Raw genomic sequence first — 13,462 nt, 5'->3', positions numbered from 1 at the left:
AGAGAGTGAGTTGAGGTAGGTGGGGATCCTGTGGGGTCCACAGATCTTGAGGTGTCAAAGATTTTGCATCCCTGCACCTTGCTAGCATTAAACGCCCCTCTGTGTGCCTTTCTGGCGTTTAAACGCCAGGCTGCTGCCCTTTTTCTGGCATTTAAACGCCAGTCTGCTGCCCTTTTCTGGCGTTTAAACGCCTAGAAAGGTGCCAAACTGGGCGTTTAAACGCCCATTTTTATACCTTTACTGGCATTTAAACACCAGTTTGCCTACCAGTTCTGGTATTTAAACGCCCAGAATGGTGCCAGGCTGGGCGTTAAACGCCCATTTTGGTAAACGCCAGTAAGCTCGTCCTCCAGGGTGTGCCATTTTTGATGCTGTTCTTGATTTGCTTTAATTTTTTTTTGCAATTGTTTTTATGACTCCACATGATCATGATCCTAAAGAAAACATAAAATAACATATTTAAATAAAATAAAATTGGGTTGCCTCCCAATAAGCGCTTCTTTAATGTCAATAGCTTGACAGTGAGCTCTTTTAGTGCTTCACAGATGTTTAGAGCATGATTGTGGCCTCCCAACACCAAACTTAGAGTTTGAGTGTGGGGGATCTGTTTGACTCTGTACTGAGAGAAGCTTTTCATGCTTCTTCTCCATGTTTACCGAAGAAGATCCTTGAGCCTTAAACACAAGGTAGTCCTCATTCAATTGAAGGACTAACTCTCCTCTGTCCACATCAATCACAGCCCTTGCTGTGGCTAGGAAGGGTCTTCCAAGGATGACGGATTCATCCTCATCCTTTCCAGTGTCTAGGATTATGAAGTCAGCAGGGATGTAAAGGCCTTCAACCTTCACTAAGACATCCTCTACAAGTCTATAAGCCTGTTTCATTGATTTTTTTGCGATCTCTAGTGAGATTCTTGTAGCTTGTACCTCAAAGATCCCTAGTTTTTCCATTACAGAGAGTGGCATGAGGTTGATACCTAACCCTAGGTCACACAGAGCCTTTTCAAAGGTCATGGTGCCTATGGTGCAGAGTATTAAGAACTTTCCGGGATCCAGTTTCTTTTGAGGCAATGTCTGCTGAATCCATGTATTCAGTTCATTGATGAGCAATGGAGGTTCATCCTCCCAAGTCTCATTACTAAATAACTTGGCATTCAGCTTTATGATTGCTCCTAGATATTGAGCAATTTGCTCTTCAGTAGTAACTTCATCTTCTTCTGAAAAAGAATATTCTTCAGAGCTCATGATTGGTAATAAGAAGTTCAGTGGAATCTCTATGGTCTCTGTATGAGCCTCAGATTCCTTTGGTTCCCCATTAGGGAACTTCTTATTGGTCAGTGGACATCCATTGAGGTCTCCCTCAATCGAAATCACTGCCTTTCCCTCCTCTACAGGTTCGACGATGTTGGACGTGTAGATTGCCTTGCACTCTCTTTTTAGATTCTCTTCTGTATTGCTTGGGAGAGTACTAGGAGGAGTTTCAGTAACTCTTTTACTCAGCTGACCCACTTGTGCTTCCAAATTTTTGATGGAGGACCGTGCCTCAGTCATGAAATTGAGAGTGGCATTGGATAGATCAGAGACTATGTTTGCTAAGCTAGAGAGGCTCTGCTCAGAATTCTCTGTCTATTGCTGAGAAGATGATGGAAAAGGTTTGCTATTGCTAAACTTATTTTTCCCACCATTATTGTTGTTGAAACCTTGTTGAGGCTTCTGTTGATCCTTTCATGAGAAATTTGGATGATTCCTCCATGAAGGATTATAGGTGTTTCCATAAGGTTCTCCTATGTAATTCACCTCTTTCATTGCAGGATTCTCAGGGTCATAAGCTTCTCCTTCAGAGGAGGCTTCTTTAACACTACCGGATGCAGCTTGCAATCCAGTCAGATTCTAAAAAATCATATTGACTTGCTGAATCAATATTTTATTCTGAGCCAATATGGCATTCAGAGTATCAATCTCAAGAACTCCTTTCTTCTAAGTCACCCCATTATTCACAGGATTCCTTTCAGAAGTGTACATAAACTGGTTATTTGCAACCATCTCAATGAGTTTCTGGGCTTCTACAGGTGTTTTCAGATGAAGGAATCCACCAGCAGAATGATCTAATGACATCTTTGACAATTCAGACAGACCATCATAGAATATACATATGATGCTCCATTCTGGAAACATGTCAGAAGGACACCTTTTGGTTAATTGCTTGTATCTTTCCCAAGCTTCATAGAGGGATTCACATTCCTTCTGTCTGAAGGTTTGGACGTCCACTCTGAGCTTACTCATCTTTTGAGGTGGAAAGAATTTGGTTAAGAAAGCATTGATTGGCTTGTCCCAAGAGTTCAGGCTTTCTCCAGGTTGTGAGTCCAACCATGTCCTAGCTCTGTCTCTTACAGCAAAGGGGAAAAGCATAAGTCTGTAGACCTCGGGATCAACCCCATTGGTCTTAACAGTATTACAGATATGCAAGAATTCAGATAAGAACTGATGAGGATCTTCTGATGGAAGTTCATGAAACTTGCAGTTCTGCTGCATTAGAGAAACTAATTGAGGCTTAAGCTCAAAGTTGTTTGCTCCAATGGCAGGAATTGAGATGCTTCTTCCATAGAAGTTGGAAGTTGGTGCAGCACAGTCACCAAGCATCTTCCTTGCATCTCTGGCATTGTTGTTATTTTCAGCTTTCATGTCTTCTTCTTTTTTGAAAATTTCTGTTAGGTCTTCTCTAGAGAGTTGTGTTTTTTGGTTTCTCTTAGCTTCCTCTTCAGAGTCCTTTCAGGTTCAGGATAGGCTTCAACAAAAATATCTTTATCCTTGTTCCTGCTCATGTGAAAAAGAAGAGAACAGAAAAGAAGAGGAATTCTCTATGTCACAGTATTAGAGATTCTTTTATGTGAGTAGAAGAAGAGAAGAAGAGAAGAATAAGGTAGAGAGAAAATAAAGAGAATTTGAACACAAAGAGGGAGATAGGGTTCGAATTTTAAGAAGGAGAGAAGTGTAAATAAATAAATAAATAAATAGAAAGAGTTGAGAGAGAAGAGAAATTCAAAAATATTAGAAGAAATAAAATTAGAATTTAAAACAATTAGTTAATTAAAAAGGTTTTTGAAAAAGTTGTTAGTGGTTTTCGAAAATTAGAGAGAAAAGTAGTTAATTGAAAAAGATTTGAAAATAAATTTTGAAAGGATAAGAAGTTAGAAAAAGATTTTGAAATTAAGTTTTGAAAAAGATATGATTGAAATCTATTTTGAAAAAGATTTGAAAAAGGAATTTAAAAAGATTTTATTTTGAAAATTGAAGTTGATGAATTGACTAACAAGAAACTAAAGTATATGATTCTAGAATTTAAAGATTGAACTTTTCTTAACAAGAAAGTAACAAACTTGAAATTTTTGAATCAAAACATTTATTGTTAGTAAAGTAATAGAAAATATGAAATGAAAACAAGAAAAAGATTTTGAAAATCAATTTTAAAATTTTCGAAAATATTAAGAAGAAAAATGAAAAAGATTTGATTTTTGAAAAAGATTTGAAAATATAGAATTTTTAAATTGAAATTTGACTTGACTAACAAGAAACAACTAAGTTTTAAAAATTTGTGACTAAGTCAAACCAAAATTTCGAAATTTTATGAGTAAAATAAGGAAAAGATAATTTTTTTATTTTTTGAATTTTAAAGAGGAAAGAGAAAAACAACAAATTGACTCAAGACATGAAAAATTAAGATCAACACAAAGAAAACATGCAAGAACACTTTGAATGTCAAGATGAACACCAAGAACACTTTGAAGATCATGATGAACATCAAGAACTTATTTTTGAAAAATTTTTAAGAAAGAAAACACATGCAAGACACCAAACTTAGAAATTTTTAATGCTTAGACACTCACAAATTGAAAATGCATATGAAAAATAAGAAACGACTCAAAACAAGAAAATCACAAGATCAAACAAAGGCAATCATCAAGAACAACTTGAAGATCAAGAAGAACATATGCATGAGTTTTCGAAAAATGCTAGAAAAATAAAAACATGCAATTGACACCAAACTTAAAATTTGACTCTAGACTCAAGCAAGAAACACAATTTTTTTTTGAAAAAGTTTTCGAAAATTAGAAAAAATTTTTTGAAAGATTTTTGGAAATTTTTTCTTTGAAAATAGAACAAGAAGAAAATTACCTAATCTAAGCAACAAGATGAACCGTCAGTTGTCTAAACTCGAACAATCCTCGGCAACGGCGCCAAAAACTTGGTATGCGAAACTGTGATTCACACTTTTCACAACTCTGCATAGCTGACCAGCAAGTGCACTGAGATTGTCGGCTTGAAGCAAGCTATGGTCATCTTGTAAATCTCAGTCAGGCAGATTCAAATGGTTATGAGGTTTAATAATAAAAAGAAAAACATAATAATAAAATAATGTTACTTATGTAGTTCCTTGGTGGGAATTTCAAATAAGCGTTTAGAGATGCTTTGTTGCCTCTGAACCTCTGCTTTCCTATTGTCCTCATCCAATCATGCGTACTCCCTTCCATGGCAAGCTGTATGTTGGTGGATCACTATTGTCAATGGCTACTATCCGTCCTCTCAGAGAAAACATGTCCTCTATGGTTTCCCGCATGGCTAATCAGCTGTCGGTTCTCAATCATGTCGGAATAGAATACATTTATTCTTTTGCACACTGTCACTGCTCCCAACAGTCACGAGTTTGAAGCTCGTCACAGTCATCCTATCCCAGATCCTACTCGGAATACCACAGACAAGGTTTAGACTTTACGGATCTCAAGAATGTTGCTAATTGATTCTAGCCTATACCACGAAGGTTCTAACGTCACGGATTCGAATGCTCTGTTGTCAGGAGAGGTGATTCAGATCTGTGGGTCAGAGACCAAAGAGAGTATACTCTAGCTGTCGTCCAATGACTATGTTGAACATCACGTAGACCGCTTTGTGATTGTCAGGCATGCGGATCTTGGCTAAGCGAGTAACGAAGATTGGGTGATTGTCACGGGTCACCCCTTTATTCTGACTTAACTGAATTAAGTACGAGAATATATCTTGGAGGAGAAGTAGGCATGAATTGAATAGAAAAATAATAATACTTGCATTAATACTTGAGGAACAGTAGAGCTCCTCACCTTAATATGTGAGGTGTAGAAACTCCACCGTTGGACAATACATAAAAATAAGGTCTAGGCATGGCCGAATGGCCAGCCTCCCAAATGGTGTAATGCAATCGAAATAGGGTTCAAAGACCTTATCTAAGGATCGAAGAATGGTCCAAAGATACGAATACAATAGTAAAAAGTTCTATTTATACTAAACTAGTAAACTAGGTTTACATAAAATGAGTAGATAGTGCAGAAATTCACTTCCGGGGCCAACTTGGTGTGTGTTTGGACTGAGCATTGAAGCTTTCACGTGCATAGGCTCTTCTTGGAGCTCAAACGCCCGTTTTGGTGCCAGTTTGGGCGTTTAATTCCAGCTTGGGTGCCAGTTTTGGCGTTTTACGCGAGAAAAGGGTCTCTGGTGGGTGTTTGGACGCCAATTTGGGCCATCAAATCTCGGGCAAAGTATGAACTATTAAACATTGCTGGAAAGCCCAAGATGTCTACTTTCCAACGCAATTGAGAGCACGCCAATTCGGCTTCTGTAGCTCCAGCAAATCCACTTCGAGTGCAGGGAGGTTAGAATCCAACAGCATCTGCAGTCCTTTCTCAGCCTTTAAATCAGATTTTTGCTCAGGTCCCTCAATTTCAGCCAGAAAATATCTGAAGTCACAAAAAATCACACAAACTCATAATAAATTCCAGAAATGTGATTTTTGCATAAAAACTAGTAAAAATATACTAAAAAGTAACTAAAACATACTAGAAACTACCTAAAAACAATGCCAAAAAGCATATAAATTATCCGCTCATCAGTGATTCTTCTGTGGTGGAGTGTTTCAGACTTGAGGTAGTTGATTATGGGAGCCATCAATCTTTGATCCTGACCTGATATGGTTAGGACCTTTTCTTCTTCTGAGATGGATAGGCTTTGCAATGTTTCTTGGATGAGGCTTCTTTTATTGCCCCCTGGTTTGGTGTTGGCTAGTTTTAAAAGTGCATCAGCTCGGGCATTCTATTTCTGAGGTATATGTTATACCTCATATCCCCGAACTGTCCGAGCTGTTCTTTGGTCTTGTCCAGATATTTCTTCATGGTGGGATCCTTAGCTTGGTAGCTCCCTTCTATTTGTGAGGTAACTACTTGTGAATCGCTGAAGATGGTAAGCTTTTGAACTCCTACCCCCCTAGCCAGCCTCAAACCCGCCAGTAGTGCCTCATATTTGGCCTGATTGTTTGAGGTAGGGAATTCGAACTTTAGTGATAACTCGATTTGGGTTCCCTGATCACTTTCGATAATTACACCTGCGCCACTCCCAGTTTTGTTTGAAGAGCTGTCCACGTGGAAATCCCATTTTGTAGGAGTTTTCGGGGTGTCAGTGTATTCGGCAATAAAGTTGGCTAGATACTGTGATTTGATAGTTGTCCGAGCTTCATACTTGAGGTCGAATTATGATAACTCGACCGCCCATTGTAGTATTCTTCCAGCCAGGTCAGTTTTTTGTAGGATGCGTTTTATGGGCTGGTTAGTCCGAACTCTGATAATGTGAGCATGAAAGTATGGTCGGAGTCATCGGGAAGTGAGTATGAAGGCGTAAGCGAACTTTTCTGTCTTTTGATAGTTTAATTCAGCCCTTTGTAAAGCCTTGCTGATGAATTAGATGGGTTGTTGCCCACTTTCATCTTCTCTGACTAGTGCTGAGGCTATTGCCCGACTTCCCACTGCGAGGTATAATATGAGTTCTTCACTTTCCCGTGATCGGGTGAGAATGGGTGGTTGCTCCAAGAATTTTTTAAAATCTTGGAAAGCTTTTTTGCACTCCATTGTCCATTTAAACCTCTTTGCCTTCCTTAATGTTGCGTAAAAGGGGAGAGATCTTATGGTTGATCTGACTAGAAATCTGGATAGGACTGCTAGTCTTTCGTTGAGTTGTTCTACCTCTTTGATGTAGGTCGGACTTTTCATGTGGAGTATAGCCTGGCATTTATTTGGGTTTGCCTCGATTCCTCTTTGGGTGAGCATGAAGCCTAAGAATTTGCCGGCTTCTACCGCGAAGGTGCACTTTGCGGGCTTAAGTCACATACGATGCTTTCTTATGGTGTCGAACACTTTTGAGAGGTCAGATAACAATGATCCTCACTTTGTGTTTTTACTAGCATGTCGTCTACATAGACCTCCATTAACTTTCCGATGTGGTCGGCGAAGACTTGTTCATCAGTCTTTGGTAGGTACCTCCTGCGTTCTTGAGTCCGAAGGGCATAACTATATAGCAATAGTTTGCCTTTGGGGTTAGGAACGAGGTCTTCTCTTGGTCGGGTGGGTACATTGGGATTTGGTTATATACTGAATAGGCATCCACAAAGGAGAAGTACATGTATCCGGAAGAGGTGTCCACTAGAGTGTCTATATTCGGGAGCGGGTAGGGATCTTTTGGGCATGCCTTATTGAGGTCGGTGTAATCGGTACACATTCTCCACTTGCTATTTGACTTCTTCACCAAGACAATGTTGGCTAGCCATAATAGGTATTTGACCTCCTTTATGAACCCTGCCTCCAGTAAGGCTTGTACTTGCTCTTCCATAGCTTGGGATCTTTCTGGCCTGAGCTTCCTGCGTTTCTATTGCACGGGCCGAGATCCAGGGTATACTGCCAGCTTATGGCACATTAGCTTGAGATCTACGCCGGGCATGTCCGCTGCCTTCCATGCAAAGAGATCGGCATTATCCTTTAGGAATTGTATCAGTGGCTCCTTTAAATCTCCTTTCAAGGTTATCCCTACGTTTGTTGTTTTATCCTGAGCATCCTCGATCTGGACTTCTTCGGTCTCACCTTCGGGTTGTGGATGAAGTTCTTCGCAAGCTCGGACTCCCCCTAGTTCAATGGTGTTGATTTCTTCTCCTCTAGGGTTGCCTTTAAGGTTCATACTTTCGTTGTAACAACGTCGCGTGAGTTTTTGATCTCCTTTTATCGTGGCGATTCCTTCTGGAGTTGGGAACTTCATGCATAGATGTGGAGTGGAGACTACTGTGGCAAGTTGGTTTAATGTTGTCTGACCTATGAGGGCATTATAAGTTGAGCTCACGTCAACTATAATGTAGTCTATGCTTAGTGTCCGTGACCGGGTTCCTTTCCCAAAAGTTGTATGCAGTGAGATGTATCCTAGTGGTTGAATTGGAGTGTCCCCCAGTCCGAACAGGCTATTTGGGTTTGCTCTGAGCTTTTTTTCTTGTAGGCCGAGCTTGTCGAAGGCGGCTTTGAATAAGATGTCTGCAGAGCTCCCTTCGTCCACCAATGTTCGGTGGAGATTAGCGTTGGCGAGTATGATAGTAATGACCATGGGATCATCATGCCCCGGGATGATGCCTGTTGTGTCTTCTTGGGTAAAGGTAATAGTGGGGAGGTTGAGCAACCTGTCCCCTTCTCCGACATGATATACCTCTTTAAGGTGTCTTTTGTAAGATGATTTAGAGATCTCTCCTCCTGTGAATCCCCCATTTATCATATGAACATGTCTCTCAAGGGTGTGAGGTGGGCGCTCAACTCGTCTGACCTCTTCATCCCTTTTTCTTTTTCTTGATTCATCCGCTTTATTAGCTAGGTACCGATTTAGTCGCCCTTCTCTTGCCAATTTCTCTATAATATTCTCTAGGTCAAAGCACTCATTGGTAGAGTGTCCGTAGATTCAGTGGTATTCGTAGTACTCTATCCGACTTCCCCCTCTTCTTTTGTGTTTGATTGGGTGAGGTGGTGGGATCTTCTCAGTGTTCTATATCTCCCTATATACATCCACAAGGGACACTCTTAGTGGAGTATAGTTGTGGTATTTTCTAAGTTTTTCAGTAGGCTAGTCTTTTTTTTTCATGGACTCTTTATCCTTGTCCCGAGGAAGGTAGGAGAATCTAGATTTTGAATTTTCTCCTAGTCGAGAGTTCTCCTCCATGTTAATATACTTTTCTGCCCGTTCTTGTAACTTGTTTAGGGATGTTGGGTGCTTTTTGGATATTGAGTGGCTGAAAGGTCCTTCTCGCAGGCCATTGATGAGATCCATGATAGCTGCTTTTGTTGGTAGACTTTGTATGTCCAGACATGCCTTGTTGAATCTTTCTATGTAGTTACGGAGGCTTTCCCGATCTCCTTGCTTAATCCTTAATAGGCTAGGGGTGTGCTTAGCTTTGTCTTTCTGAATGGAGAATCTGGCTAGGAACTTTTTGGCAAGGTCATCAAAGCTTACTATTCATTTTGGCGGCAGACTGTCGAACCATTTTATTGCCATTTTAGTTAAAGTAGTTGGGAAAGCCTTGCATCGAATGGCGTCCGAGGCATCTGTGAGATACACCTTACTCCTGAAATTGATGAGATGATGGCTTGGATCTGATGTACCATCGTAGGGGGTCATGTCGGGAGCCTTAAAGTCCTTTGGGACTTTAGCTTTCATGATTTCTTTGGTGAATGGATCTTGTTCCTTGTGGGAGCTATCTTCCTGATTGGATCGAATGGTTTTAGCTTTGTATCAGCTTCGAGCTTCAAGAGCTTGTCCTCTAGCTCTTGGCGTCGTCTTGTTTCTCTTTGGAGATTTCTCTCGGCTTCCCATTGATGCTCAGCCTTTTTTTCGAGCTGTTTGAGACGATTCTGCTGAGTTTGTAGAGCATCTAGAATTTCAGCATTTGGTGACTGCTTGTCTCTGTTAGGTTGAGGTGTGTCCTTTGACGTGGCATCCGTATTTTTAAGCGGCGTTCTTTCTTCTAAACTGGAGTTGTGATCGTTGTCGAGGTTGTCCGCCATGGTGATGGGATGACTTCCAGGTCCCTGGCAACGGCGCCAATGTTCCGAGGGTTACCTAAAAGTGAAGGTCGATCTCGGATGAGATCTGCTATTGTGGCCGGAGTTGTCGTGTCCGACTTATTGGATTTGGTGGTGTTGCTGATCCTTCGTCACCGGAGGGTAGTGGTACCTGCAAGAGACTCCGATGCTTAAGTTAGCATGTGCTTTAGGTAGGATTTTGTGTAGAATCAGAGTGTGAGTTATACCTTGGTGCTCCAGTGTATTTATAGTAGTGTGGAGTGACCTTTCTTGAGATAAGTTAGTTATCTTATCTTATCTTTGAGTGAAGTCATCTTATCTTTGGCCAGCTGCCTTTGGGTAGGCTGTGATCTTCTGCTTTGGGCCTTCATGGGCCTTTATAGCAATTTGGCCGAGCTGTTTGGGAAGAGGTCGGTGTCGACCAACCTTTATAAGAGGTCAGTCGTTTAGTCTTTCTCCAGCTTGGGTCACCTTATTTGTTTAGGCTTCTATGGTAATTTTGGCCGAGCTCTTTAGAAAGAGGTTGGTGACAACCAACCTTATAAGAGGTCAGCCGTTTCCTGTCTTCGTCCGACCTGGATCGTCTAGCTCGACCCAGGGTATGAATAATACCTTTTATTAAAATTTCAAATCCTTTTCATACTTCATATCTTCTCTTTAACGCCTTTTCTATCCTCTTTAAATCTTTTCCTATCTTTTAAATTTAACAACTTATCTTTTTTTATTTTTTTCAAAATTTTTTATCTTTTATTCATGATTATTTTCGAAAATCCCTCCCCCCTCCCTATTTATATACATGCCCATGCCCCTCTACCTCACTCACCACCTCTCATTCGAATTCTCTCTTCTACTTCTTTCTCATCAATCCAAAAAGTGGCAAGACCGCCCTAAAGAACAACAAAGAAGACAACTCAATAGTTATTTTCAAATCTGTTCGATTCTTCACCAAGCAACATGAAGAACATTATCATAAGATAATGAGCAAAAAGCCAGTAATCCCTAAAGTGGGATTCAACCTTGGAGAAGAAGAATACCGAAGATCCAAGAGCAGATTTGAAGGAGAGGTTGGGAGATTCTAAGTAATCTAGAATTAAATGTTGGATACAACATGATCTAGGAATTCTATGCAAATCTGTGGATGACAAATAAGCAAAAAAAAGATGGAACAGCCCTCCATACTTTTTGCACCATGGTCAGAGGGAAGATCATGTACTTTCATCTGGATAGGGTGAGAGAGGTCTTCAAATTTTCTCTACAAAAGGATGACCGTGAGTCATACAACAGAAGGGTTGTAGCCAACCAAAAGCTGGATCAAGTCCTAGAGGACATATGCTTGCCCGAAACTCAATGGATTGAGAATACAAAAGGGAAGCCATGACAGCTAAAAAGAGCCAGCCTCAAGCCTGTTGCTAGAGGATGGCTAGACTTCATTGGGTGTTCTATACTCCCCACAAATAACCGCTCTGAAGTCAATATTGCAAGAGCTGTGATAATTCACTGCATCATGATGGGGAATGAGGTGGAAGTCCACCAAATAATCCCCCATGAGATTTACAAGCTATCAAACAGAGATTCCACTAGGGCCATGCTGGCTTATCCAAATCTCATCTATCACCTATGCCAAGAGGCTAAGGTTCTGATCCAAGTGGACAACTTTATTCCAGTGGAAAAACCAATCACCAATCTGGTGATGGAGAGCTCCAAGATAGAAGATGATAACCTAAAGAGGAAGACACCAGAGGCATTCCAAGAGATCCCTCCAATAGAGTAGTGGGAACAGCTGAAGGCATCTGTAATTCACTTACAGAGCATGTTGGATCAGCTCAGAGAAGAACAAAAAGATCAGACTAGCATGATTTGCAAACTGATCAAGGAGCAGGAGAAGCAAGGGCGTGAGCTGGAGGAGATGAAGCGCCAGAAGCTCTTTCCTAAAGAGCCCAATGCCCTTCAAGCTGAAGAACCATGCACCTCTCAAAATGAAGAAACATGCGCCCCTCAACCTGAAGAGCCCAGAGTCTCTCAAGCTGAAGGTTGTTGAGTTTCAACTCTGTGCCTATTCTAATTCCTGTTTTTCATATTTCTGTTATTTTAATTCATATGTCTCATATTTACGTTACATGGTCACTAGTAGTAATCAAGCCTTTATTTTTATTTTTATTAATTTTATGTCTTTTAATTTTTAGAATTAAAATAAGCATTAGTATTGATTAGCTTTATTTTTCTAATTAGCTATGAATTATTCCTCTTATCATCATTAAACATGAATAAAATAGTAGATTTTTTCAGAAGAATTATGATGCATAGATTTTCGAGTTTTTCCAATAAAGCGTAATTAATTATTTAGATGTGGTGGTACTACTTTAGTTTCTGAATGCATGAATAAACAGTGCATGTTTGAAGTTGAATTTTATGATGCTGGCTGATGAGCGGATAATTTATACGCTTTTTGACATTGTTTTTAGATAGTTTTTAGTATAATCTAGCTACTTTTAGGGATGTTTTCATTAGTTTTTATGCTAAATTCACATTTCTGGACTTTACTATGAGTTTGTGTGTTTTTCTATGATTTCAGGTAATTTCTGGCTGAAATTGAGGGACCTGAGCAAAACTCTGATAAGGAGGCTGACAAAGGACTGCTGATGTTGTTGGATTCTGACCTCCTTGTACTCAAAATGGATTTTCTAGAGCTACAAAACTCCAAATGGCGCGCTCTCAACGACGTTGGAAACTAGACATCTAGAGCTTTTCAACAATATATAATAGTTTATACTTTATTCGTGATTAGATGATGTAAACTGGCGCTCAACTCCAGTTCCATGCTGCATTTTGGAGTCCTACGCCAGAAACACGTCACGAACCAGAGTTGAACGCCAAAAACACGTTACAACTTGGCGTTCAACTCCAAAAGAAGCCTCAGCACGTGTAAAGTTCATGCTTAGTCCAAGAACACACCAAGTGGGCCCCGGAAGTGGATTTCTGCATCAATCACTTACTTCTGTAAACCCTAGTAGCGATTTCTGCATCAATTACTTACTTCTGTAAACCCTAGTAGCTAGTCTAGTATAAATAGGACTTTTTACTATTGTATTCAGTGTCTTTGATTGTAAGGTCTTTTGGACCATTCGGTCTTCTGATCACGTTTAGGGGCTGGCCATTCGGCCATGCGTGAACCTTCATCACTTATGTATTTTCAACGGTGGAGTTTCTACACACCATAGATTAAGGGTGTGGAGCTCTGTTGTACCTCAAGTTTTAATGCAATTACTACTATTTTCTATTCAATTCAGCTATTCCTATTCTAAGATATTCGTTGTACTTCAACATGATGAATGTGATGATCCGTGACACTCATCATCATTCTCACCTATGAACGCGTGATTGACAACCACTTCCGTTCTACCGTAGACCGGGCGCATATCTCTTTGATTCCTTGATCAGAATCTTCGTGGTATAAGCTAGATTGATGGCGGCATTCATGAGAATTTGGAAAGTCTAAACCTTGTCTGTGGTATTCCGAGTAGGATTCTAGGATTGAATGACTGTGACGAGCTTCAAACTCCT

General features: G+C 40.2%; 1 non-coding gene across 1 annotated transcript; it reads left to right on the top strand.

Moving 5' to 3' along the window:
* Window positions 1–2,172: 2,172 nt before the first annotated feature.
* Window positions 2,173–2,276, top strand: LOC127742212 (small nucleolar RNA R71). The gene has a single exon (XR_008003399.1). It is a non-coding gene; the product is annotated as a small nucleolar RNA R71 (small nucleolar RNA).
* Window positions 2,277–13,462: the final 11,186 nt, after the last annotated feature.

The sequence above is a fragment of the Arachis duranensis genome, chromosome 9 (assembly GCF_000817695.3).
Source record: "Arachis duranensis cultivar V14167 chromosome 9, aradu.V14167.gnm2.J7QH, whole genome shotgun sequence".
Taxonomy (NCBI): Eukaryota; Viridiplantae; Streptophyta; class Magnoliopsida; order Fabales; family Fabaceae; genus Arachis; species Arachis duranensis.
Note: the sequence above shows the minus strand (reverse complement) of the source record. Positions and strands in the feature narration are given on the sequence as shown.